Genomic DNA, 25,213 nt, shown 5'->3' with positions numbered 1-25,213 from the left:
CTTAAACAGGCTGCTCATGCACACATTACCACTTCAGTAAGAGGATGACCAGATCTGCAAGCTCCACTGAGGGTCGAACTTTAACGACGTCAAGAAAGATGGGCAGGGGAGAAAATTGTCAACTCTCTGCCATCTATAGAGAACATCAGCAAAGGTGGAAGCAGCATGTGATATTTTTAGTGAAGTATTCTTATGCAAATGTATTGCTAACATTCATATATCACACCGTCACATACTGTAAGCTCCACAGGACCTAAAGAGACAATGTTTTTATTGGCATTCCCCCACCCCAATACTATGTAGTAAGTCATCAGAATTTTTTTGATGTCACCAGGGAAATTTATTTTAACTTCCCTCGTCTGTAAGAAAATTTGAGGAAGAAAGACAGTCTTACCTATAAATAAAGCACACAGTAGAGGCAATTAAACAAAGCATTCACTCAGTCTTTTGGAACATATCCAGGACAATACCAAAAACAGAGCGGTGACCAAGGATTCTGGACAAGACTCTAATTTACTATTTAGCAGAATCACTCAGATGTCTGTAGCAGCGGGAACTTCCTATTAGTGTAAGGCTCATCACAACCCCTGCACCAAATGCTGTTCATAAGCTAATTATAAATGTGAGATTCATGATGAGTCAGCAGGTCTGAATACAATACTGACAGTCTGACTACACCCAAGCCACCAACATGGATCTAGGAGTAAGCCATTATTCTGCCTTCTCAGATATGCTCCAAAAACCTTTAAGCAGTTCCCCCAAACTATTTTCCCAGCTTTGTCTTGTATTTTTGTATCCCAAATTGTGGCATTTTCAACTTCCAGCACTTTAAAAAGGATTTTAAAAAAGTTATTAAAATGAGAAATATCTGTTCAGGTCAGCAAGGACGAAGAGTTCTTTACAGACTCATCTCCAAGTATAGAAATAATGCATTTATAAATGTAACAGACGTAAGCATCTGGAGTTTAAACTTCCATCTAGCCTAACAGGTAAAGGCAATGCCTTGTGCAGTGCCAAAGGAAACATACGAGAAGCTCTCAGTTTTGATTCCTGTGTGCTGACTTAGCTGATTTCATCAAGGCTGTAATTGAAATCCCGCAACCATGTCAGTGCCCACAAGGTGGAGGGAGTAGGTGCGGGGGTGGGGGGGGTAGAAAAATAGCCTAGGGCTCCCATTTGATTATCATCCAATAACTCCTGCTGGAATTTTGGGACATTGGATGAAGGCAGTTGGGACACTCTGTTGGATAACTGTCTTGCCTCTGCAATCAAAGAGCCTGCAGGCCCATGTTCTCCAGGCTCACAGAGAACCCATAGCCAGTTAGATGAGAAGCTGTGACACCCTGCAAACCTTTGCCCCAGTAGCACGCTGTTGCTTTGCAGAGGTAGGGAAGAAGTGGTTGCAGTTTTCAAATGGTCACTCTGGTACTAGGTAAAAAGATCTCATTCCATTTGATCCCCTCACCTGCTTGTAGTCTGGTCCATCTCCGATAGCTCTCCACTACCCCAGGTGCTATTGACACAGATGCTCCAGAACAACTTTTCCAGCATAAATGATATGGTAGCCCCCTACATCCTATTGTCAGTGTGCAGAACAGCCAGCACTATTCCTACTTATTCTGTTGGGTTTGTCTGTTTTAAGTAGATGAGCTCCTGACTCAGCATTGCTACCTCAACGTAGAAGATCCATCAAAACTTGGCACAGGATGAGGCCAATTGCAGAACTCTGAGCTTTTTGGTCCCTTTAAACTTTGACATTCAAATGTAATATTCTTCTATTAAGCAGTTTAAAAATTTACAAGTTTTAGCTAACTAGGGTGAGTAATCTGGTCAGCATACAAAAGTTCATTTCTGATCCTGGGTAGTTAAACAAAAAAAAAACCCAAAAATATAAACTAGGATTCCAACTTATTATATAGGGAATAAACCAAGATTTTCTGTTGCCTATCTCCTACCTATCCCAGTGATCTCCCCCAGCCCCACAACTCCTAGAGATGTCAGCACTCAACTGATTCTAGCCTCGAGCACCACCAGCCCAATTTTAATCACTCTTTAAAACCTACCTTATGTCAAGAGGCACTATATAAATGCAAGTTGTTGTTGTTGCTGATTTCTTCTGGTTAGATGATAACAGTATGTACAGTGTAACCCTCGACCTTCAAACATTAACAATCCAGCTCTCCATAACCCAAACAATCTAGGCTTTCTTGCTTCTTACATACTGGCTTGCCCTGTTTAAATTTCAAGGACTGAGGCTCTTGGCAAGGACTGGTTTTAAGAGCTACTGCCTCATTGGAGGCTAAATTAGTACACCAAGATCAGTTTGTGTAAGGAATGTCAGGAATGCAATTTAAAGGGACATCAATTTAAACTTTATATGTAACCCTTGACACTCCATGGTAAGGACTTCTGTAGCCCAACACAAAATGCTGTGCTATTCTCAATTCATTATCTTTAAGTGCTCCTAACAGCAGTGATAGATCTGTAACAACCAAAATCTCATTTTAGTGTTATATAGCTCGAAACTCTTCCAGATTTGGAAGGACAAGATCCTAAATTATATCATTTCCTGCTTTTACTAAGATTCGGGTACAAGCATCATGTGGTTTAATTATTAAATATTATAACTAGTTTAGTCTCTCAGGATAAAGAGATTATATGAAGTCATATGTTATTGGCAATTTTAACACACTTTCAGATTTGATACTGATTCTGACTCTTATGCATTGTTGAAACCCTACTATAGTATTTGCATTGCATGCATGAGGGTTCATTTCTAGCAGGACTGCATTGAAAAGCTGAGAAGTTACAATAAACTTGCACAAAACCTTGGTTAGATAAAGTGAAGGGGTACTGCGAACAGTTTCTGGTCTCCATATTTATAAAAAAGAACAGAGGCACCAGAGTAAGTGCAAAAAAATTTATTAGAATGGGATACCAGAACTAAGGAGTTATATCTAATCAGGAAAGATTGAAAAGGTTGGGTGACCTTTCTCTAGAAAGCAAAAAGAACCAGGGAGGTCATTAAAATTATATTTGATGAGGCAGATGTACATACGGTAGATGTAGATAAGATGTTTCCTATTGCAGGCAAGACCAGAGCTAGAGCGCCATAAATGCAAGGTAGAAGTCAGAAATAAATCCTAATTCAGGAGAAACTACTTTACCCAGAGAGTGGCGAGAATGTGGTACTCATTGGCACATGGAGTAGTTGATGCAAAAGTGCATTTGAAGAGAAGCTAGATAACCCAGGACGATAAAACAGTAAACACTGGGAAATAAGAGTGCTGGTCCAAACTGATTTTTCCTTCTGGGAAGCAAGAGGGTCAAGAGAATAGATGGATACATTGATGGGGTTAGATGAAGAAGGGTGGGAGGAGGCTCACGTGGAACATAACACTGGCATGGATCTGGGTGGTCTGTTTCTATGCTATAAATATTCTGCAACCAGAGTATCCCACGGCAGGGAAACAGTGCATGTTTCCAAGCCCGATGTAGTGTTTTTCAATTTTAAATATCCATTAATGCTGTAAAACAATTGGTGCTTAAAATTTTCCCCATTATTCTATATTCATGCCATATAAACTTTCCATTTACTGTACAATGCAATAAATATTATCATTTGCTCTATTTGAAAAAGTCGTTCTTTTTCTTCAGTCTCTCTTCCCCTCTCTGCACTTTACTAAGTGTATGCATGAGGGTTCATTTCTAGCTGGTCCGCATTGAAAAGCTGAGAAGTTACAATAAACTTGTTCAGAACCTTGGTTAGATAAAGCCTAGAGGATGCTGATGGGTGACCTATTCACAGGTACCTGTCAAAGCTTTTTGTTTTAGTAACAAGTAGGATGTAAGAGCAAAGGGCTGAAGGCTTGCATCAATTTTCCTTTCCAGTCTCAAGTGGCAAAGCATCATATGGTGTGCACAGCTCACAACAGAAATACATGGAGAATGAAAGCTTACCTCTGGAGGGCCAGCATAAATTAGCACAAGGAGGCTGGGTTTAAAAATAATTGGTGGCAACTCAAGCCCATCAGTGACGGGGGCAGGAGGGTGAAATCGCAAGTTATTTTCCAGGTTTATGATGGGGCACATCTATGAAGAACTTGTATGAGCTGGGTTGCTCGTTTTTGAATCCTACAGAGACACATCAACATTCCATTGACACCGCATCAGTGTTAGTTCAGATAAATTTTGTCTCTCTCAGCTTGAAGGAGACAAATGGATGGAAACGGGGTTGGGGGTGGGGGGGGGGAAGCTAAAATAAGAGAGTATTTTGACACTTTTTGCATCCTGTAGCAGTGTCAGTGCCTAGGCTTGCAATGTAATGCACACCTTGTCAAAAAGCCAATTGGGCGTTAAAGCATTCAGCGCCTGTGCCACAAAGTTCTCTCTGACTAGACAACCCCAGCAATGAACTTTAAACCCAAAGTTAGAGTTTCCTCTTACAAATTGGCACATGGCATTGCTGAAGTATCATTATTTCACCCACCTGTTAGGAACAGAGACTGCTTAAACATATTTCATTTTGGATCTGACATAGCCTTCGTACAATCGGGCTGCATACTGGAAGAACTAGCCTTATTTAATGTGTTTGTCATAATTTATGTAGGGAGAATCATTTCTTATGGTGATAGATCTTTTCCTGATTCAGGACCAACTTCGACTTGTTTTTCAAATGGAAAAGGAGAATCATGGTTACCAGACTCTATAGTACATTGTTTGGCCATTGTTTTCAGTGATGAATGTTATTTTATACTGAGCATTTAAGTCAGGTACTAGAAATATTGTCAAACAAACAACTTAGTTTAGTGCATTCTCAGGCAAGATATCTGAAAAAAAAACCTAAGGCCACTTTAAAATTAGGGCAATGAGCTTGTATTTGTGGTTGAAAGCTGCTTGGTGGTTACCTTGATTGTTTAACAGAGACCACAGACACAGCATCAGTCACTTTCAATCAAGATATCGTTGAAAGGAAACAGAGCTCAGAATGGGTGAATCAGGTTGCCCAAGATTTCTTTGCACCCAAGAGATCAACATTCTCACAACTCTTCAGGAAACAAAAATAAACTGGTGCAAGGGCAAGTTTTAATGTCACTTGCTCCTACTATTATTAAAACAGGCCTGGCCCTTATTTTCTGGCAGTCTAGCACCCTTGGTATATACGCAAATGAGTAGGATCAGATACTCACTAAAATTAAATGGTTCAAAATTACAGAATGGTTGAAGCAGAGAAACACCGAGGCCTGGTACATTCTACAAAATTAACCTAGACTCTTGCAATTTTCTTCTTTCCCCAGTCCCACAATGATATCTGACAAATCAGAAGATGCAGTCTATTCCAACAAGATCAATTAGTCTTTAGTAATTTAACACAAGACCACTGATTGTAATCTGGACTACAGCATTACAGAATGTATTACAGTGAAGGCTATATTCTGCCCTGAAATTATTTTCTGTATCGTATCTTCATATCTGACAGCAGCTCCGTCCTATCTAGGCCAAGGAGAAATTAACTGGGACAACTGCTTTCTTTCGAATAATATCAGTGCAGGGAGTTGAGGAGCCCAGCAAAGCCCTTTAGTTATCCTTCCTAAAGTCTACCTTCTTGATCGCTTTCCACTCTGCGTAACCAGATACAGCAGTACAATTACTGATTTTTTAAAAATTGTTTTGAAGGAAAGGTAAATCTCAAAATACAGGGAAAAGGCTGGGAGAGGAGGAAAATGCAAAGTTTGCCTATTTATATATGCCCAAGAATTATTATTTTTTTTTTTACAAAGAGGTTGCTACTTAGTTTTGCATAAAAATGTTGCCCCTACCATTTCTCATCCCTAAAGAATTTTCAATAAATAGCATTAAAAAGCAAAATTCTTGTTGGAAGCATCAGGTTTTATTATGGTTCATGTTCATATGGTTGGTAGGAGAGGGGGAAGGGAGAGAAAAAGGAAGAGGAAGTAGTAACTGTTTCTCAGCTTGGACATGGTGTTAAGACAGTCGGGAAGAATAAAGAGGATAGATTGTCTGCCAATCTGACAAACTGCTGTTTTCTAATACAGGAGAGGCACGGCTGCTAAAGGTTTATACCACCCTTTCACTGCCAATAGCTGCTCGAAGACTGGCATCAAATTCATACTGTAAAAGAGTTTAAATTTAAAACAAAATTGTTGCAATTGCTTTTCAGCAGACAATTAAAGCAAATTATTGTAATAAGAAGGATTTCACACTGCAAAAATAATACACGTACACCAGGAAATATCTTGTCCAAAGGTCCATTCGGAACATCAATCACATTGGAGGTGGATCAACTACTTTCTTAAAATCTGCTTTTCTTTTTTTTTTTAAAAACTACCTGGATTGGGACATGCAACTTAAATGATGGTTTGCTCTCAGGCCACCATGAATACCCTTTGCAGTTGTCCACCAGGGACCACCCGAGCACACCTACAAACACCCACGAGCCTATCTCTGTCTTTCTTCCTCCCCAAATAGATAGCACTTTGGGATGAAACCTTTAATACACTTTCAAAGGGAAGCTGACTTTAGTGATATTTCTAACTGGAAAATAACCTATTCTTCTAAACATATACATAGGATTAGGATGTGGTTTAATCTCACATGATTATAGCTTTTGCTTGATTTTTCTTGTAGCTTGTAGATTTGCGCTGCAGCTGGAAATAATGAAATGGTTAAAGTTGTTCATTCTTAGGATGCTTTGGGTACAATTTAGCTGACTGTGCTGTTCAGCTTCTGCTGAAAGTGCAGGATGCAAGATTCATGCCTGCTGATTTTTTGTTGCCACACTGAACAAAGATTGCCAAGATATACTCAAGGTAAGGAGACAGGACAATGTGCTTAGGTTGAATAGTCACATGTTTAATCCTACTTCCCTCTGTGCCCACGAAGAATTCTTCCAATTCACTTACAATGGCACTTCAAAGTTCAAACTCTCTAGCCTGTGGCCCTCCATTAACCATGACATTTCTGCAGCCGCTAATGTTTCAACCACACCCTCATCTCCCATCTTGGGCAATCTTCCGGGGTCCAGCCCAGTCCACGTCTCCACCCAACCAAGTCTAAGGGTTGCAAATTTAAAATATATATGAACAACAAATTCACTGCCAGATTTAGGCTGGACCACAAAGTACCATCAGATCCTGCTCATGTCTGCAAAAACTATTCAAGATGATGCTAAATTGCAAAGATAACCCCTCAGCCCTAGCTTCTTTTCTCCTCCATAAACTGTTTTCTTGAACTCCCGTCTCCTCCATCCTTACCTCCCCATATTGGCAGGTTTCCTTTGTCATTAAGATCAAAAACATTCACTCAGGTGTCTCTGCCACTTCCCTCCCTTCCTCTTTCCCACCAAACCGAACTTCATCTAAAAGGCTCCCCCCCTGTCCTTGCCCTAAACTTGGACAAGGTGAGCTCAGTGGGCATTGGGGGAGATGAGGGATACTAGAGAAAGAGGCAAACTCAAGGCTAGATGACAACTAATTTCCCTTTCTGGCTTTCATGTTAGCAGATACTATTAACAATTCTCTCCAGGTAGAATCCCCCTTCCTTTCAAGTTTGTTGACATCAACCTTCCCCACAAAAAAAACCTTCAACATTTAAGTCTTTGCAAACTACCACCACATCCCTCCAATCTTGTTTTACTCTCAATGTTCTTGAACACACTTGTTGCCACCAGAGTCCCTGTCCATATTTCTTGGAAGGCCACCCTTAAATTCCTCCAACCAGGCTTCTGACCTGCCCTGCCCCAGTACCAAAACAGCTCTTATCAAAGTCAGAATTTATATCCTATCTGACTGTGACCACAGCAAACTTCCCCTCCTCGTCCTTTTCAACCTGCCTGCATCCTTTGACCATGCCATTCTCCTCCAGTGTCTCTAACTGGGTGGGACTGCACTCACCTGGTTCCATTCTTATTTATCCAAACATAGCCAGAAAATTGCCTGCAATGGCCTCGCTTCCTAACCCCCCCATTGAGGGACACCACCAGGATCTATCCTTGGCCCATTCCTATTTCTCATCTACATGCTGCCCCTCAGTGACATCATCTGAAACACATCTAAGCAGACAGCCCCCAGCTCTACCTCGCCACCACCTCCCTCGACCCAGTTGTCAGGCTGTTTGTTCAGCATCCAGTGCTGGATGAGCAGAAATTTCCTCCAATTAAACTTTGGAAAGACCAAAACCATTGTCTTCAGGCCTTACCACAAATTCCATTTCCTATAACCACCAGCTCTATCCCCTCCCTGATGTGGTTTGGTGTTACTTTTTGATGACAAGGTTCCTCTATGAAGTGCCTTTGGACGTTTTGCTATATTAAAAAGAGCCACATTAGTGTTCTTCATTGCAAGGCCCTCAATCCAGCGGCAGCTCCCATTGACAGTAAGTGCGGCTCCCTGACTCCATTTTCATAACAGCTTTATCCTCAGAAGGTTTGTGCTGAACTGAAGCCCAACCCAGCATTATATTCCTATTTATTTTATTTATAACAAAAATCAGTGTAGTGAGCTTATCAAAAGTCAGGCTTCTTTACATGTCACACTGACCACATGGTACAATGTGCACCAATAAGTATGTGCGTTGTATAGTAACAGTTATATTACCATAGCAACCACAATAGAATTAGCAGAGTATTCAACCATTGGTGTTGTGTATTTTTTTTGGCCCAAGTGAGTTACTGGAATAATAAGCAATGATTATTTCCTAGTCAGTCAATGTGACTCTCACATCACAGGTTTTTTTTGCTGAAATGGTCCTTGCTTGAAAAATAGTGAAGACAACTGAGCTATATAAATGCAACTTCTTGTTTTTAAAAATGGTAAACGGATTACCCATCAGCAAATTTTGTAGGAACCACCTTCATCCTGAAGGTCTTGTTCACGATAACATTTGTCATGCCATAACGAACCAGCCAGGGTAGTATGCTTGACTAGAAGCCTATAAAGACCTTGAACTTTCCTTAATTTGTAGAGTTAGGATCAAAAAGTCTGATAAAGCTTACACCTTTATTCAGAGTGGCAAATGAGTATTTTTTTTATTTTTCCGGATATCTACTACTAAGAAACATCATATGCAAAGACTGAGTCAAACACAACAGAAGTATTATCTTGCAAACCATATTTGGGTTGTCAGTTTCTACAATTCTCTTACATGACGAGAAAGATCAACAGCAGAATTGTTGACTAGCACAGCAATTCATGCCCAGGAAGAGACTGCAGTACTAACACCACTAACAGTGCAAATCACAGCTCAAGCTCAAAAATCCAATGGAAAAATAGTGTACTGATAGAAAAATATGGCATTCAATAAAAGAAACCTAGCACCAACTACAGGGTACGTCATTACAACGCAGTGCATTAGTAGACACAAAATGAAGTTAGCAGGCTAAAACTAGTCATGTTCAGAATCTGGTACACTGGGAGAGGGTGCCTACACTGTTGTGAAAATTAAAAAGCTCTCCAGGACTGAAACAGGACACCGGCAAAGTCAAGTGCATACTGACTAGGATGCCTACACATCTGTAAAAATAGGACATTGCAGGTTTAAGAAGTAGGTCAAGGTGCTTCTACGTCTGAATATCAAAAGAGCACGGGCGGCTGCCAAATATATGTTTTTATGGGGAAAACAACAAATGGGGTACATTTGCGTGAATGCAGGGGAAAGAAAATGTATTCACATCCCAAGCTGTAATACTAACTTTTGCACAGACTTCCAACATCTTTTTAAATAGAAAAAGGTAAGATCTCAATTAAATTAGAATAATAAGCTCCCTGCAACACAACGAATAGGAGAATTAACAAAACCACATAGAGGCATTTTCTCAGCCTACTTGAAGCTTGGGAGAACACTAATGAGTTGAGTCAGGTTTTAAACAACATCAAACTAAAGCAGACACCGAGGATAAGGTCCTAATGAGCTCTCAGTCATCAAATTCACCACCTTGTGCGCAGGCTTAAGAAAAGTTTGGCTTTATCTTTCAAACTTTGGTAAAAAGAACCAGTTGTATAGACCACACTTGGAGTAGTGAGTGCAGTTTTGGTCTCCTCACCAAAGGAAGGGTAAGCTCTCCATAAGGGGAGTGCAACGAAGGTTCACCAGACTGATTCCTGGGATGGCGGGATTGTCTTATGATTGAAGAGACTAGAACTGTATTCTCTAGAGTTTAGAAGAATGTGAGCTGATCTCAATGAAGTGTACAAAATGCTTACAGGGCTCAACAGGGTAGATGCAAGAAGGATGTTTCCCCTGGTTGTTGGTGGGGTGGGGGGGTGGGGGGGGCGGTTGGTGGTGTCTAGAAACAGGGGACACAGTCTCAGAATAATAGGTAGGCCATTTTGGACAGAAAGGAGGAGGAACTTCTTCAGAGGTAAATCGTTGGAATTCTCTACCTACCTCTTCTTCTCTCCCCCCCCCCCCCCCCCCCCCCCCCCCCCCCCCCACCCCCCACCCCCCACCCACCCACCCCGGGGCTATGGGGGGCTCAGACACTGAGTATGTTCAAAGCAGAGGTTGACAGATTTCTAGATGCCAATGACATCAAGGGATACGGGGATAGTGCGTTCAGGCAAAAGGTCAGCCACGATCCAATCAAATGGTGGAGCAGGCTCAAGGGGCATGCTCCGAGAACAAGTTTTTTCATGTAAAAAATGAATTCATGTGACCTGGAATACATTGAATGAAAGTGTGGTGGAAGCAGATTGAACAGTAACTTTCAAAACTGAATTACATATCTACTAAGGAGAAAATCTGCAAAGCAATAGGAGTGGGAGGGGGGAGCAGAGGGAGTAGTTGATTAAGTAGATAGCTCTTTGAAAGAGTGGCACAGGAACAATGGGCCAAATTCCCCCCTTTCAATGATAGAGAATTCCATGAACTCACTGCATGGCTAGGCTACAACGAGTAGAACATGATGCTGAAAATCAAGGTACATGCAATGCTATCGTACCTCCTTTGAAGTTGAGCAAATGTGGTGGCTCCCATTGAGTTTCAAAGTTAACTTCTAAAATTGCAGGGAGGGGGTGTATTCTTTCACATGAATACTTGAGGATAAGGGCTCTGTCCCTTAATGCTCCTTTAATAGTCTCATTTAACTAGTGACCTGTGAAACCATTTGCCAACTGAAATGCAGTGCTCACATCATGAGCATACTATGGTAACTCCTGACCACCAGTACAGACATTGCACCAATTTTCACAAATTGATTGTAACACTGTAAAAATTGAAATGCATGAGGTTTCATTTATTGAGGATTAGATAACTGTCCTCACAAGTAGGCTTTTTCCTACACTCCAACATTGACTATAGGCTCCATGGACGCACTTAAAAAGGCACTGTAGATAACACCAAAATCTGTGTGAAAGGGATGCCCTCATCAATTACCAAACAAAGGGGGTGGGGGTGGGGAGTGGGGTGTGGAAGGGGAGACAGAAAAAAAATCTTTCTTCAAACATTAGGATGTGAAACAATCTCGCAGCTGCATAGGGCTCCGTGAAATCAACTGATGTGGATCATCCTGAAAGCAATGTAACGAAGTATAGGATCAGTGTCAAATCCTTTAAAGTCACATTTGGAAGAAAAACACTTCTCCGATTGGACTTGAGAACTTTCAAAATACCAAGACCTCCAATTACTTTGTGTGCATGGTCTTGTTGCAGTTTAAATTGTAGCTCAGTGACAAAAATGAGAATCTTGGTCTTGTTGGTGCTTTCGGAGAGCACTGCTATCTTCACTACATCTGTTCAAGCCAAAAAATTACCAGAAACAAAAGTCACGTGTGATAAGAATATTGACAAATAATTGCACTGGCCTGGTTTTGTATCAAGTTACAATGAGACTGTCATGGGTATTTAATATTGATGTTAAATACCCAAATGCTCAAGTGTCTATTAAAAAGCACTTATAGCCACTTGGCTGGAAAGGACACAAATGCAGTTAGCACGATGTGGACTACTGAGGCAGTGAAACTATGCAGCACATTCAGAAGCCATCTCCTTCACATTTACTGTACACCAATAGGCACTACTTCCTTTCCTTTTCCTCAGCTATTGAAGCAATACCATATTAGCAGTTGTTTTACTCACAAATAAAATCTAATTACCCACTTCAGTAATTCATTATAGCTGGGAGGGTGTATATTTGCACAATTTTAACTGGAATTAAATATATTTGCATTTATATTGCGCCTTTTACAACCTCAGGACTTTATAGCAAATGGAATATTTTTGAAAACTAGTCAACCTATTGTGATGCAGGAAAACATGGCAACCAGCAAAGTACCACAAGCAGCAAAGAGACAAATGGCCAGATAATCTGTTTTAATGATGTTGGCTGAGGGATAAAGATCAGCCAGGATATTGGGCATTCCCTTCTCATAGGACTATTTTGAAGAACAGCAAGTGTCCTAACCAATGTTTATACCTCAACCCAATGTTACTACAACAGATTATTTGCTCATCACAACACTGCTCGTGGGAGCTTGCTGTGTGTAAGCTGGATTGCTGCATTTCCTACATTACAAAAGTAAACACACTTCAAAGTACTTCATTGGTTGTGAAATGCTCTGGCACATCCCAAGGTTGTGGAAGGCACTATAAAATTCAAGATCGTTCTTCCTTGTTTCTTCGAATGGTGCCATGGCAGCTTTTACACTGTCCAGGGAGAGCAGATAGAGTCATAGCTTAATTCTTTAGAAAGATGGCACCGCCAACTCTGCGGCACTCCCTCAGCACAACACAGAAGTGTCAGCTAGATATTGTGCTCAAGTCCTCGACTGGGACTTTAAACCACAATCCACTAACTTGTAGCTTTGGCTCAGCAGCAGCACTTTTGTCTGAAAATGTGATAATTAACTTTTAATTAAGAATAGATGGCATGCACCTTCCAAAAGAAAGAAATGTTGAAAGTTGCTACATTACAAAATATACTATTCCAAAGCAAAGGATATGGTTCTCTCAGGTTCCTGGACAAATATGAGAAGTGAAACCTCCTGTGCACTCAGATCAGCTTCAATTAAAAAGGAAATGTTTTACACCCAGAGGGTGGTTGGAATCTGGAATGCGCTGCCTGAGGGGATGGTAGAGGCAGGAACCCCCACAGCATTTAAGAAGTATTTAGATGAGCACTTGAAACGCCATCGCATACAGGGCTACAGGCTGGAAAATGGGATTAGAATAGATGGAAAGGTGCGTGATGGCCAGCATAGGCACAATGGGCCAAAGGGCCTGTTTCTGTGCTGTATAATTCTATGACTCTATTTATAGACTGCTGTAATGGCAACATCTAGACTCAGTCCGAGAAACATTTATGAAAGGAAAGCAAAATCATCTCGACCCATTATGTGCTGTTTAAGATTTGCTCATCTTTCTTCTGCTTTGCAGGTGAACAAGTTGACATGGATTTGCACAGGAACTAGGAGTAGGAATCGGAGTAGGCCATAAGGCCCCTGCCGAATGAGTTCATGGCTGATCATTAACCTCAACATCACTATGTAGCACAAATAAGTCTAGAAATTAGCTGCAGCTAAGAAATCACATTACAAAAGCATCCTGAATCACTAACAAAATAAAATAATTCAATTTTAACCAGACTATGAAAAATAAACAACAGTCGCACTGTACCCCGTAATCTAGATATGAATACCAGCTATGCACATCACAGGAAACATGCTTCCTACACACCTAAAACCACTGCCCTTGTAAGCACTACATGTGTTCATCCTCAAAACGAAGCTGCCCTCTTCCTTAGAGGAAAGCAAAATACTGCAGGGGCTGGAAATCGGAAATAAAAACAGAAAATGCTAGAAAAACTCAGCAGGTCTGGCAGCATCTGTGGAGAGAGAAAAACAGAGTCAACGTTTCCAGTCCGTATGACTCTTGAAGAGGAGTGTTTCCAGCATTCCTTCTTTTTATTTCTGCCCTTTTCCTTGTCTAGCTTCTTTAGGACAGGTTCAATCCACACTAACAACCTCATTTGAAAACGTCAAAAGCCAGGCTGGATGGTACCCTGGAAAACTGCATGACTCTGGCTACTGAACTGTGGTGTCTCCTAAGAGAAAGATGGGACAGGATAGAGCTACATATGAATGCACTTTGTGTGGAGAGCCAAGAGATTTTGGTAGGTACCATACGTATAACAAAGCTATCACATTCTCAAACACCATTCCGTTTTTAGTGTAGATTACAATATGTTGCTCAATTGTTGGGGTGGAGGACGGGATGGTATTTGTTCAGTTGAGCAATCCTGGTGAATCAGCAGCTTCACCTCATGAAAACTATTATATTTGCCATTTATTGTTCCGATACCACACAAACAAAACCCGTTTTCCTCCCTTGCAATACCAACTCGAAAGTACAGTTGAGGTTAAAGTACATTCCCAGCGTAAATGCAAAAAAGTACAATGTGCCATCAGAACAAGGATTTAAAAATATTTCTCTTCCTTCCTCCCACACAAAGCTTCCAAGAAGGCAAGGAATCTGGCCTCTGTGGTTCTTTATCCAACCACAAGCAAGTAAACAAAGACAGCCCTGATGCCTCCCCCTCCCCTGCTGCGGGACAGCCCTTCGCCTCCCCCTCCCCTGCTGCGGGACAGCCCTGATGCCTCCCCCTCCCCTGCTGCGGGACAGCCCTGATGCCTCCCCCTCCCCTGCTGCGGGACAGCCCTTCGCCTCCCCCTCCCCTGCTGCGGGACAGCCCTTCGCCTCCCCCTCCCCTGCTGCGGGACAGCCCTTCGCCTCCCCCTCCCCTGCTGCGGGACAGCCCTTCGCCTCCCCCTCCCCTGCTGCGGGACAGCCCTTCGCCTCCCCCTCCCCTGCTGCGGGACAGCCCTTCGCCTCCCCCTCCCCTGCTGCGGGACAGCCCTTCGCCTCCCCCTCCCCTGCTGCGGGACAGCCCTTCGCCTCCCCCTCCCCTGCTGCGGGACAGCCCTTCGCCTCCCCCTCCCCTGCTGCGGGACAGCCCTTCGCCTCCCCCTCCCCTGCTGCGGGACAGCCCTTCGCCTCCCCCTCCCCTGCTGCGGGACAGCCTCTCGCCTCTCCATGCCCCTCCACATGCCACTTTCTCAGCTGGGATTGTGTGGGGTGTATTGTAGAGGCAAATTATACAACTGGAACACGGCATACTGGTATGTCAAACCTATGGGAAAAGCTAGAAAAGATTATTTGGAACTGCATTTCAATCTAAATCCGCTCAACCAATATCCTCCAGTTCTAGAGAAAAGTTACAATAAATACACACCAACCTACACACACACACTTCCACTTTACTCTTGTACTCATTTGTCAATCCTGGGCTTTCCCAGCACTCCACAACTTCCCATGGTATGCCTATCACCAAAGTTGAAACATGGCACAGAAATGTTCGACAGCTGAAGCCAGGTGGAGCAGTTGGCATATGTGGGATCAGTCCCAGTGAGAAAAGGATGGCTGCTCCAAAAGGTATGGATGAAAAGGTCTGTCTGACGTTGGTACTAGGGCTGGGACAGAAAGCCACAGCCAAACTCCATCTTACGGAATATGGCAAACGAAAGCAAACCGGTGAGTCAGGGTCATCAGAGCGGTAAGAGAATGTGGCTATCAAATAGTAAGGAATAAAACAACACCAGGCGTTATTCAGCAGCTACAACTCACATTTTCTGTTTCTAAATTTGTGAAATGAATTCCCAGGTTTATGACAGACCTTTCAACAAACAGTTTTTAGGAAAGTAAAACAAACAGATGGAAGCATCAATTTCGGAGGGAAAATTAACATGGTTGAAATAAGCATGCGACAGTCATTATTACACTCTCACCAGAGTGAACACTGAAGTATTACACTCGGACTCAGCATAATCAGAATGCAGGCCAGAAAGTGGTAAGCACATTTTTGGGATTCCAGGCACAGCATCTACATTTCAAATCCAGGTAAAATAAATAATAAAGGCAGCTCTTTGAAAACCGGAGGGTAACAGGAAAAAAAAAGGAGAACTAACAGGCAGGGGAAATCCAGAAAATAAATGAATACCCTGAAGGGGAAGTAGAAATTCAACTCCCCCGGCACCAGCCCCACTCCGCCCCCTGAAAAAAGCAAGCAGCAAAAATGAACATGTGCAGCCCAGCAATAGCACACGTAGTTGTATCTCTAGCACAAATGTGCAAAACCTCAGAACAGAAATTGCTATCGGCTGCTGCTGCTCAGGAAGGAAGAGCAAAGAGGCAGTTATCAGCTACACACACGACTCTAAGTCTTGTGTCGGGAACATCAGCAGCAACAAGTGTATTTTTTTTTTAAATCTTTTCAGACCCTACATACTGCTTATTCTAATTTGGAGATCCATCGTACAAAGGGTTCAAGCAAAGGGTTTGTCAGCTTCCTGAAAGAACTCTTTACACAAACAAAATCTTTTTTAAAAAAAAAAAAGCTGCGGGTGTTGGAAATCAGAAATAAAAACCCTAGAAATTCACTGCAGGTCAATCAGCATCTGTGGAGATCCTCAGCCGAAATATTAACTCTGCTCTTTCTACAGATCCTGACTGGCCTGTTGAGCGTTTCTGTCATTTCAACTTATTAAAAACTGGCTACCCCCTCTTCTGCGTACAAGGTCATCAATACTTTATAGAGTTACAGGACGCACAGTTTTACTTTCAAACTACAATCATACCTCCAAAACAATAGTTTTGATAGAGGTAGATTTGTGAAAGCACATTTATTCTTGGAATTTTGAATATTTGCTCATGAGATCAGAGAATCTGATGTTAATATCAAGGCTTATATTTCTAACAACTTCACTAAAACTGTTCATCTTTAAAGATGCAGGTTTAGAATGTGCAGAATGTTGTTCCTTAAGTCCTACTCAGTGGCTGTATCCCGGTTACCCCATTTTCAGTAAAGGTGGTAGTTAAATAGCTTCCATTGTAACAATTTCTTAAAGGCTTCATTTGAACACAAACCAGCGTTCAAACACATTTTTTTCAAAAAGCCATTGTCCACTCTCTTAACTAATTGTATTTAAATGATACAAATGAGGGGGTTAATGCTGTAGCTCATACAGCACATCCCTAAACTATCAACTCTCTTCTTGGACTTCAAACAGAACACTAGCATCTCCCCATTGCTTAAACTGTCCCCTGCAGGCTCTGCTTTTCTGCTCAACTTGCAGGTCTATTTTTTTTAAAAAAACAAAGTCTATTCAAGTCACAAATACCCCAGTATGAACGAAGGCTCTTCCACCCCATATCATGCCACAACAAAAAGCTTCTCTCACCAATTGCCAGCATCTCAGTCTCAAGATTTTGTCAATGTAATTACGATTGGTCTGCTGCTGAAACTTTCTCCCCTGTCATTGCAATCTTTTCCTCCTTCCTACTGTATTGAAACCAAGCTTCTACTCTAAACTATCTTTTCCCACACACGACCTCAAATAGTGGAAATTCTTAACTCCCTCTTTGCACCTAGGGTCGAGGCTTTTAAAACCCCAATTGGGCATCACTACTTCCTGGTTTGCTTTGCTGGCATTCTGTGCAATGGATCCCTGCACTTAAAAACTCCCCCCGCTTCAATAAAAACCTGTACTCAAGTTAAATAGCAAATCAGTTGTTTTAGCCTGGACTGTACCACCATATCATGTTTTACTGAATTTTAAGACTTATGTTTGCAGTTAACCAGACTGATCCACAGTAAATCCAAAGTAATGGTATAAATGTAGCAGTTTCTAAACTTTAAAAACCTCTAATAAAAAGCATTGGAAATACTAATTTTAGTAATAGGCAGAACATTTTTGTGTGGTGAAGTAGTAAGGGTGCGACTAAAACCAGGAGTTCAATCACCTTGCCCCGTAACCTCCCGGAAATTAGTTCCAGACATTTGGCAACCATGCCTGTTGCAGTAATACATATGCCAACAGTACAATCAGAGTACCACTGTGTTACTGAAGGAAGGACTGAGCTATTGACATGAATATCAAGCCGAGAATCAGCAGCTCTTCAACACACAACCAGTCTCCCAACACTGTCTCTTTCACCCCAAAACTCTAAGTAAATGAATGATTAAAGGTGGAATGAGTTCTGGTTGAAAATGCAATCAAAGCCTTTAAAAAACACATGGTACAAGTTTATACCAGTAACTTCATATGGGAAAAGCATAGCCATCATTGATTTCTGAAGCAATTTGTACAATTCAGCAATTCTACATTTTAAAATCAAAAAGAACCATAGGGCATTGATTGTCAAGCCTCAGCATAAAAGTTCACTTTGCTGGGAGAGGTTTAAAATGGCTGTATGGATGGGATACATTACCAGATGAAATTTGATCTGTTGCTACCGTAAGTGATCATGCTTAATAAATTGGAGGGTTTTTTTCCTTCGGTAAAGTTAAAGTTTTATGTCAAGCACAGATGAATGAATTGGATTCCTTCTGGTGGACATACACAGCACTATAAAATACTGCTGCACAGAGAACAGGTATTTGGGACATTTAACAAGGGTGTAATTCACTCAGTGAATGGGATCATATCAAACTGATGAAGTGACGCTCATCCAATTTACCACTGTCAGCAAAATCCAGAGATTGAATTACAGCTATTAACTCCCTCCCTATCAGAGTTGGCATTTTAAATATATACAGTAAATTGCAAGTCTTTTATAGTTTGTAAATACAACTTAATCACTAAAATTACTCAGAATTAATTAGTGAAAGGTGCTACATAAGTTTAAATAACTTGTTACTGAGTGCTTTCACTCGCAGCTAATATAGCACTAAGCAATATCAGAAAGGCAGGATAATTTTCAGTGGAATCACTTCACAATACTAGTAAATAAAAATATTACATTATATTAAAAGAGTTCAACACACTGCATAAATCCTTTACTAAACAGGTACAAATATAACCTTTTTCATGTATTATAATAAGCTATCTTCTCTGTTCAATTGGAACACCATGGTGATCTATGTCTCCTGGGTTCACTCAACAGCTCCCTTGCTGCTCTATTCTCCCATTTCGCTCACATTGCAGAACATCACTTCTCACCTTTAGAAACAAATTCCAAATAAAAAGCAGCTCTTCTGTATACCTGCAAGTGCATTATTTATACAAGGCTTTTAGACAAGGCCATTTAAAAAGGAGAATTACTATCTCACCATCCACCCTAATGCCAGACTAGGGAGCCAGGCTGATAATTCAACAACTGGGTTGCATACTTCCACTTCTCTCTGTTCCCATTCCAGATGATCAGCACCGAATCATTAGTTACCCACCCACCCCTCGCCACTCCAGTATCCACACATGTATTTATGGCAACTCCATGATGTTCTTACAAATCACTAGCTTTACTGTACCCAAGATGGGTTACCACTTTTGTACACTCACTAAGAGGAGCCGAGTCAGCAGGTTTGATCTGTACATATTCAGATAATGACTATCCTTGCCCTGTTAAGATCCATCCATTGGTCAGTGTGTCACAATAAACAATTCCTTCAAATATATATTAAATTTTTCAGAAATAAAGGTTTGTTGTTGAAACATAAAATCAGCCTCTGCTCATTCTTAAGCATTGAAAAATTATTGCTGACTTATCCTGAGCAGTCCCTCATCCCTGAATCACCTAATATAAATATAAAAAGCCCAGTCGGATGCACATTCTCCAGCGCATAAAAATTATACCAGTACAACCATATTCTTAGCAATGTGCTTTAATAAACCAGTTCTCTTTTTATGCAACAGGACACCAGGTTGCTACCAGATGCTGTACCCTGAGTCAGCACCTCTCCTATACACACATATTAAATATATATATTGCCCATCAAGTGCTATCATATTATACATTGTGTTTCATTATGAAGCTGCCCTATTTCCACCATTTAAGCACAAGGGTGGTGGCAACTGTACTGTTTGTGTTGGGGGGGACCCTGAGTCAGCAGCTCCTTTATTCACACACACACATATACATACATACATACATACATACATACATACAACATACAGACACACTATTATATAAATACAGAATGTGCCTGTGTGAAGTTAAGGACATTGCTCTCATTCTGGAGCAGTCTCGTCCTTCCCCTCCATTGCAAACCCCAGTGTCCAGACTGCCTGACTCAGGCTGGTATGACCCTGCTGATGAGTCAGCAGCTCTCTCTCTCTCCCTCTCTCTCTCCCCCTCCCTCTCTCTCTCTCTCATACACACACATACACACTCTCTCTCCCTCTCTCTCTCTCTCATTGCGTTTGCACACTCAGCAAAACAGCTCCTCTTTTCTGCCCCGTTTACCCCACCAAACCTCCCCACTGCCGCACTCACCGACTCCTGGGAAACTCCCCGACACGGCGGCGTGGCTGCGAGGCAGAAACAAGCAGGGAAAGGGCCCGTTTTTCCCCCTTTTTGACAATTGAAGGAATTTCCCCCCACTCGTTGTTTGCGCTTGTGCCGAGGCCAGACGTCAGATGATGTTTTGTCATGTGGCTTCATTCATGAAGCTCTACGCAACGGGAAAACTTTTAAAGGCGCAGGCACAGCCCCGACTGAGGGGCAGAGATTGTGCAGCCGTCCAGAGTAATCAGCAGTAACACTGTCAGCATCACCCCCCCCCCCCCCCCCCCCACCAAACACATCTCAGAGTAACACTGTCAGCATCATCCCCCCCAAACTCATCTCAGAGTAACACTGTCAGCATCACCCTCCAAACCCATCTCAGAGTAAGACGGTCAGCATCACCCCCCCACCAAACTCATCTCAGAGTAACACTGTCAGCATCGCACCCCCCTCCCCAAACCCATCTCAGAGTAACACTGTCACCATCACCCTCCAAACCCATCTCAGAGTAACACTGTCAGCATCACCCCCTCCCCCAAACCCATCTCAGAGTAACACTGTCAGCATCACCTCCAAACCCATCTCAGAGTAACACTGTCAGCATCACCCTCCAAACCCATCTCAGAGTAACACTGTCAGCATCACCCCCCCTCCAAAAAACCATCTCAGAGTAACACTGTCAGCATCATCCCCAAACCCATCTCAGAGTAACACTGTCAGCATCACCCTCCAAACCCATCTCAGAGTAATACTGTCAGCATCACCCTCCAAACCCATCTCACCAGTAACACTGACAGCATCACCTGCCAAACCCATCTCAGAGTAACAATGTCAGCATCGCACCCCCCTCCCCAAACCCATCTCAGAGTAACACTGTCACCATCACCCTCCAAAACCCATCTCAGAGTAACACTGTCAGCATCACCCCCCTCCCCCAAACCCATCTCAGAGTAACACTGTCAGCATCACCTCCAAACCCATCTCAGAGTAACACTGTCAGCATCACCCTCCAAACCCATCTCAGAGTAACACTGTCAGCATCACCCCCCCTCCAAAAAACCATCTCAGAGTAACACTGTCAGCATCACCCCCAAACCCATCTCAGAGTAACACTGTCAGCATCACCCTCCAAACCCATCTCAGAGTAATACTGTCAGCATCACCCTCCAAACCCATCTCACCAGTAACACTGACAGCATCACCCGCCAAACCCATTTCAGAGTAACAATGTCAGCATCACCCCCCCTCCCCAAACCCATCTCAAAGTAACACTGTCAGCATCACCCCACACCCCAAACCCATCTCAGAGTAACACTGTCAGCATCACCCCACCCCCCAAACCCATCTCAGAGTAACACTGTCAGCAACACCCCCAAACCCATCTCAGAGTAACACTGTCAGCATCACACCCCTCCATCCGCCCCCAAACTCATCTCAGAATAACACTGTCAGCATCACACCCCCCGCCCCCCAAACCCATTTCAGAGTAACACTGTCAGCAGCACCCCCACACCCAAACCCATCTCAGAATAACACTGTCAGCATCACCCCACCCCCCAAACCCATCTCTGGGTAACACTGTCAGCATCACCCCACCCCCCAAAACCATCTCAGAGTAACACTATCAGCATCACCCCACAAATCCATCTCGGAGCAACAGTGACAGCATCACCCCACAAAACTATCTCAGAGTAACACTGTCAGCATCACCCCCCAAACCCATCTCAGAGTAACACTGTCAGCGTCACCCCACAAACCCATCACAGAGTAACACTGTCAGCATCAACCCCCCAAACACATCTCAAGTAACATTGTCAGCATCACCCCCCAAACCCATCTCAGCAGTAACACTGGCAGCATCACCCTCCAAACCCATCTCAGAGTAACACTGGCAGCATCATCATCAAACCCATCTCAGAGTAACACTGTCAGCATCACCCCCAAACCCATCTCAGAGTAACACTGTCAGCATCACCACCCAAAACCCATCTCAGAATAACACTGTCAGCATCACCCCTCAAACCCATCTCAGAGTAACACTGTCAGCATCACCCCCCAAACCCATTTCAGAGTAACATTGTCAGCATCACCCCACAAACCCATTTCAGAGTAACACTGTCAGCAATACCCCCAAACCCATCTCAGAGTAACACTGTCAGCATCATTCCCCCCCCAAAACCCATCTCAGAGTAACACTGTCACCATCACCCTCCAAACCCATCTCAGAGTAACACTGTCAGCATCATCCCACAAACCCTTCTCAGAGTAACACTGTCAGCAACACCCCAGCTCCCAAACCCATCTCAAAGTAACACTGTCAGCATCACAGCCCCCACCCCACCGCCCCCCAAACCCATCTCAGAATAACACTGTCAGCATCACACCCACACCCAAACCCATCTCAGAGTAACACTGTTAGCATCACCCCCCCAAACCCATCTCAGAGTAACACTGTCAGCATCATCCCCCAAACCCATCTCACAGTAACACTGTCAGGATCACCCCCCAAACCCATCTCACAGTAACACTGTCAGCATCACCCCACCCCCCAAACCCATGTCAGAGTAACACTGTCAGCATCACCCCCCAAACCCATCTCAGAGTAACACTGTCAGCATCAACCCCCACAAAACCCATCTCAGAGTAACACTGTCAGCATCACCCCGCAAACCCATCTCAGAGTAACACTGTAAGCATCACCCCCCACAAACCCATCTCAGCAGTAACACTGCCAGCATCACCCCACAAACCCATTTCAGAGTAACACTGTCAGCATCACCCCACAAACCCATCTCAGAGTAACACTGTCAACATCACCCCACCCCCCAAACCCATCTCAGAGTAACACTGTTAGCATCACCCCCCAAACCCATCTCACAGTAACACTGTCAGCATCACCCCACCCCCCAAACCCATGTCAGAGTAACACTGTCAGCATCACCCCCCAAACCCATCTCAGAGTAACACTGTCAGCATCAACCCCCACAAAACCCATCTCAGAGTAACACTGTCAGCATCACCCCAGCTCCCAAACCCATCTCAGAGTAACACTGTAAGCATCACCCCCCACAAACCCATCTCAGCAGTAACACTGCCAGCATCACCCCACAAACCCATTTCAGAGTAACACTGTCAGCATCACCCCACAAACCCATCTCAGCTGTAACACGGTCAGCATCACCCCGTAAACCCATCTCAGAGTAACACTGTCAGCATCACCCACTAAACCCATCTCAGCAGTAACACTGTCAGCATCACCCCCCCCAAACCCATCTCAGAGTAACACTGTCAGCATCACCCCACAAATCCATCTCAGATTAACACTGTCAGCAACACCCCACAAATCCATCTCAGATTAACACTGTCAGCATCACCCCACAAATCCATCTCAGATTAACACTGTCAGCATCACCCCCCAAACCCATCTCAGAGTAACACTGTCAACATCACCCCACCCCCCAAACCCATCTCAGAGTAACACTGTCAGCATCAACCCCCAAACCCATCTCAGCGTAACACTGTCAGCATCACCCCACCCCCCAAACCCATCTCAGAGTAACACTGTCAGCAACACCCCACAAACCCATCTCAGCTGTAACACTGTCAGCATCACCCCGTAAACCCATCTCAGAGTAACACTGTCAGCATCACCCACTAAACCCATCTCAGCAGTAACACTGTCAGCATCACCCCCCAAACCCATCACAGAGTAACACTGTTAGCATCACCCCACAAATCCATCTCAGAGTAACACTGTCAGCATCACCCCCCAAACCCATCTCAGAGTAACACTGTCAACATCACCCCACCCCCCAAACCCATCTCAGAGTAACACTGTCAGCATCAACCCCCAAACACATCTCAGCGTAACACTGTCAGCATCACCCCACCCCCCAAACCCATCTCAGAGTAACACTGTCAGCATCACCCCCCCCAAACCCATCTCAGAGTAACACTGTCAGCATCACCCCCCAAACCCATTTCAGAGTAACACTGTCAGCATCACCCCCCAAACACATCTCAGAGTAACACTGTCAGCATCACCCCCCCAAACGCATCTCAGAGTAACATTGTCAGCATCACCCCACAAACCCATCTCAGAGTAACACTGACAGCATCACCCCCCCCCAAACCCATCTCACAGTAACACTGTCAGCATCACCCCCCAAATCCATCTCACAGTAACACTGTCAGCATCACACCCCAAACCCATCTCAGCAGTAACACTGTCAGCATCACCCCCCCAAACCCATCTCAGAGTAACACTGTCAGCATCACCCCCCAAACCCATCTCACAGTAACACTGTCAGCATCACACCCCAAACCCATGTCAGAGTAACACTGTCAGCATCACCCCACCCCCCAAACCCATGTCAGAGTAACACTGTCAGCATCACACCCACCCCCGCCCCCCAAACCCATTCAGAGTAACACTGTCAGCATCACCCCCCACCCCGCAAACCCATCTCAGATTAACACTGTCAGCATCACCCCCCAAACCCATCTCACAGTAACACTGTCAGCATCACCCCCCCCACAAAACCCATCTCAGAGTAACACTGTCAGCATCACCCCACAAACCCATCTCAGAGTAACACTGTAAGCATCACCCCCCAAACCCATCTCAGAGTAACACTGTCAGCATCACCCCCCAACAAAACCCATCTCAGAGTAACACTGTCAGCATCACCCCACAAAGCCATTTCAGAGTAACACTGTCAGCAACACCCCTCAAACCCATCTCAGCAGTAACACTGCCAGCATCACCCCACAAACCCATCTCAGAGTAACACTGTCAGCATCACCCCCCCAAACGCATCTCAGAGTAACATTGTCAGCATCACCCCACAAACCCATCTCAGAGTAACACTGTCAGCATCACCCCCCCCCCAAACCCATCTCACAGTAACACTGTCAGC

At 43.5% G+C, this 25,213-nt stretch overlaps 1 protein-coding gene across 2 annotated transcripts in view; it reads right to left on the bottom strand.

Moving 5' to 3' along the window:
- LOC121293833 (transcription factor MafG) overlaps positions 1-20,414 on the bottom strand; it is a 39,819-nt gene extending 19,405 nt beyond the window's left edge. The window contains exon 1 of one of the 2 annotated variants that reach the window (XM_041217210.1): positions 20,283-20,414. The gene's annotated coding sequence lies outside the window, so the exon portion shown is untranslated. Of the gene's footprint in view, positions 1-394; positions 533-20,282 lie in introns of those variants that run through there. The other variant, XM_041217211.1, reaches the window with a different exon arrangement.
- Between the last annotated feature and the right edge of the window lie 4,799 nt (positions 20,415-25,213).

The sequence above is a fragment of the Carcharodon carcharias genome, chromosome 22, assembly GCF_017639515.1.
Source record: "Carcharodon carcharias isolate sCarCar2 chromosome 22, sCarCar2.pri, whole genome shotgun sequence".
NCBI classification, from domain to species: domain Eukaryota; kingdom Metazoa; phylum Chordata; class Chondrichthyes; order Lamniformes; family Lamnidae; genus Carcharodon; species Carcharodon carcharias.
The sequence above is the reverse complement of the archived record's forward strand: the minus strand, read 5'-3'. Positions and strand labels throughout refer to the sequence as shown.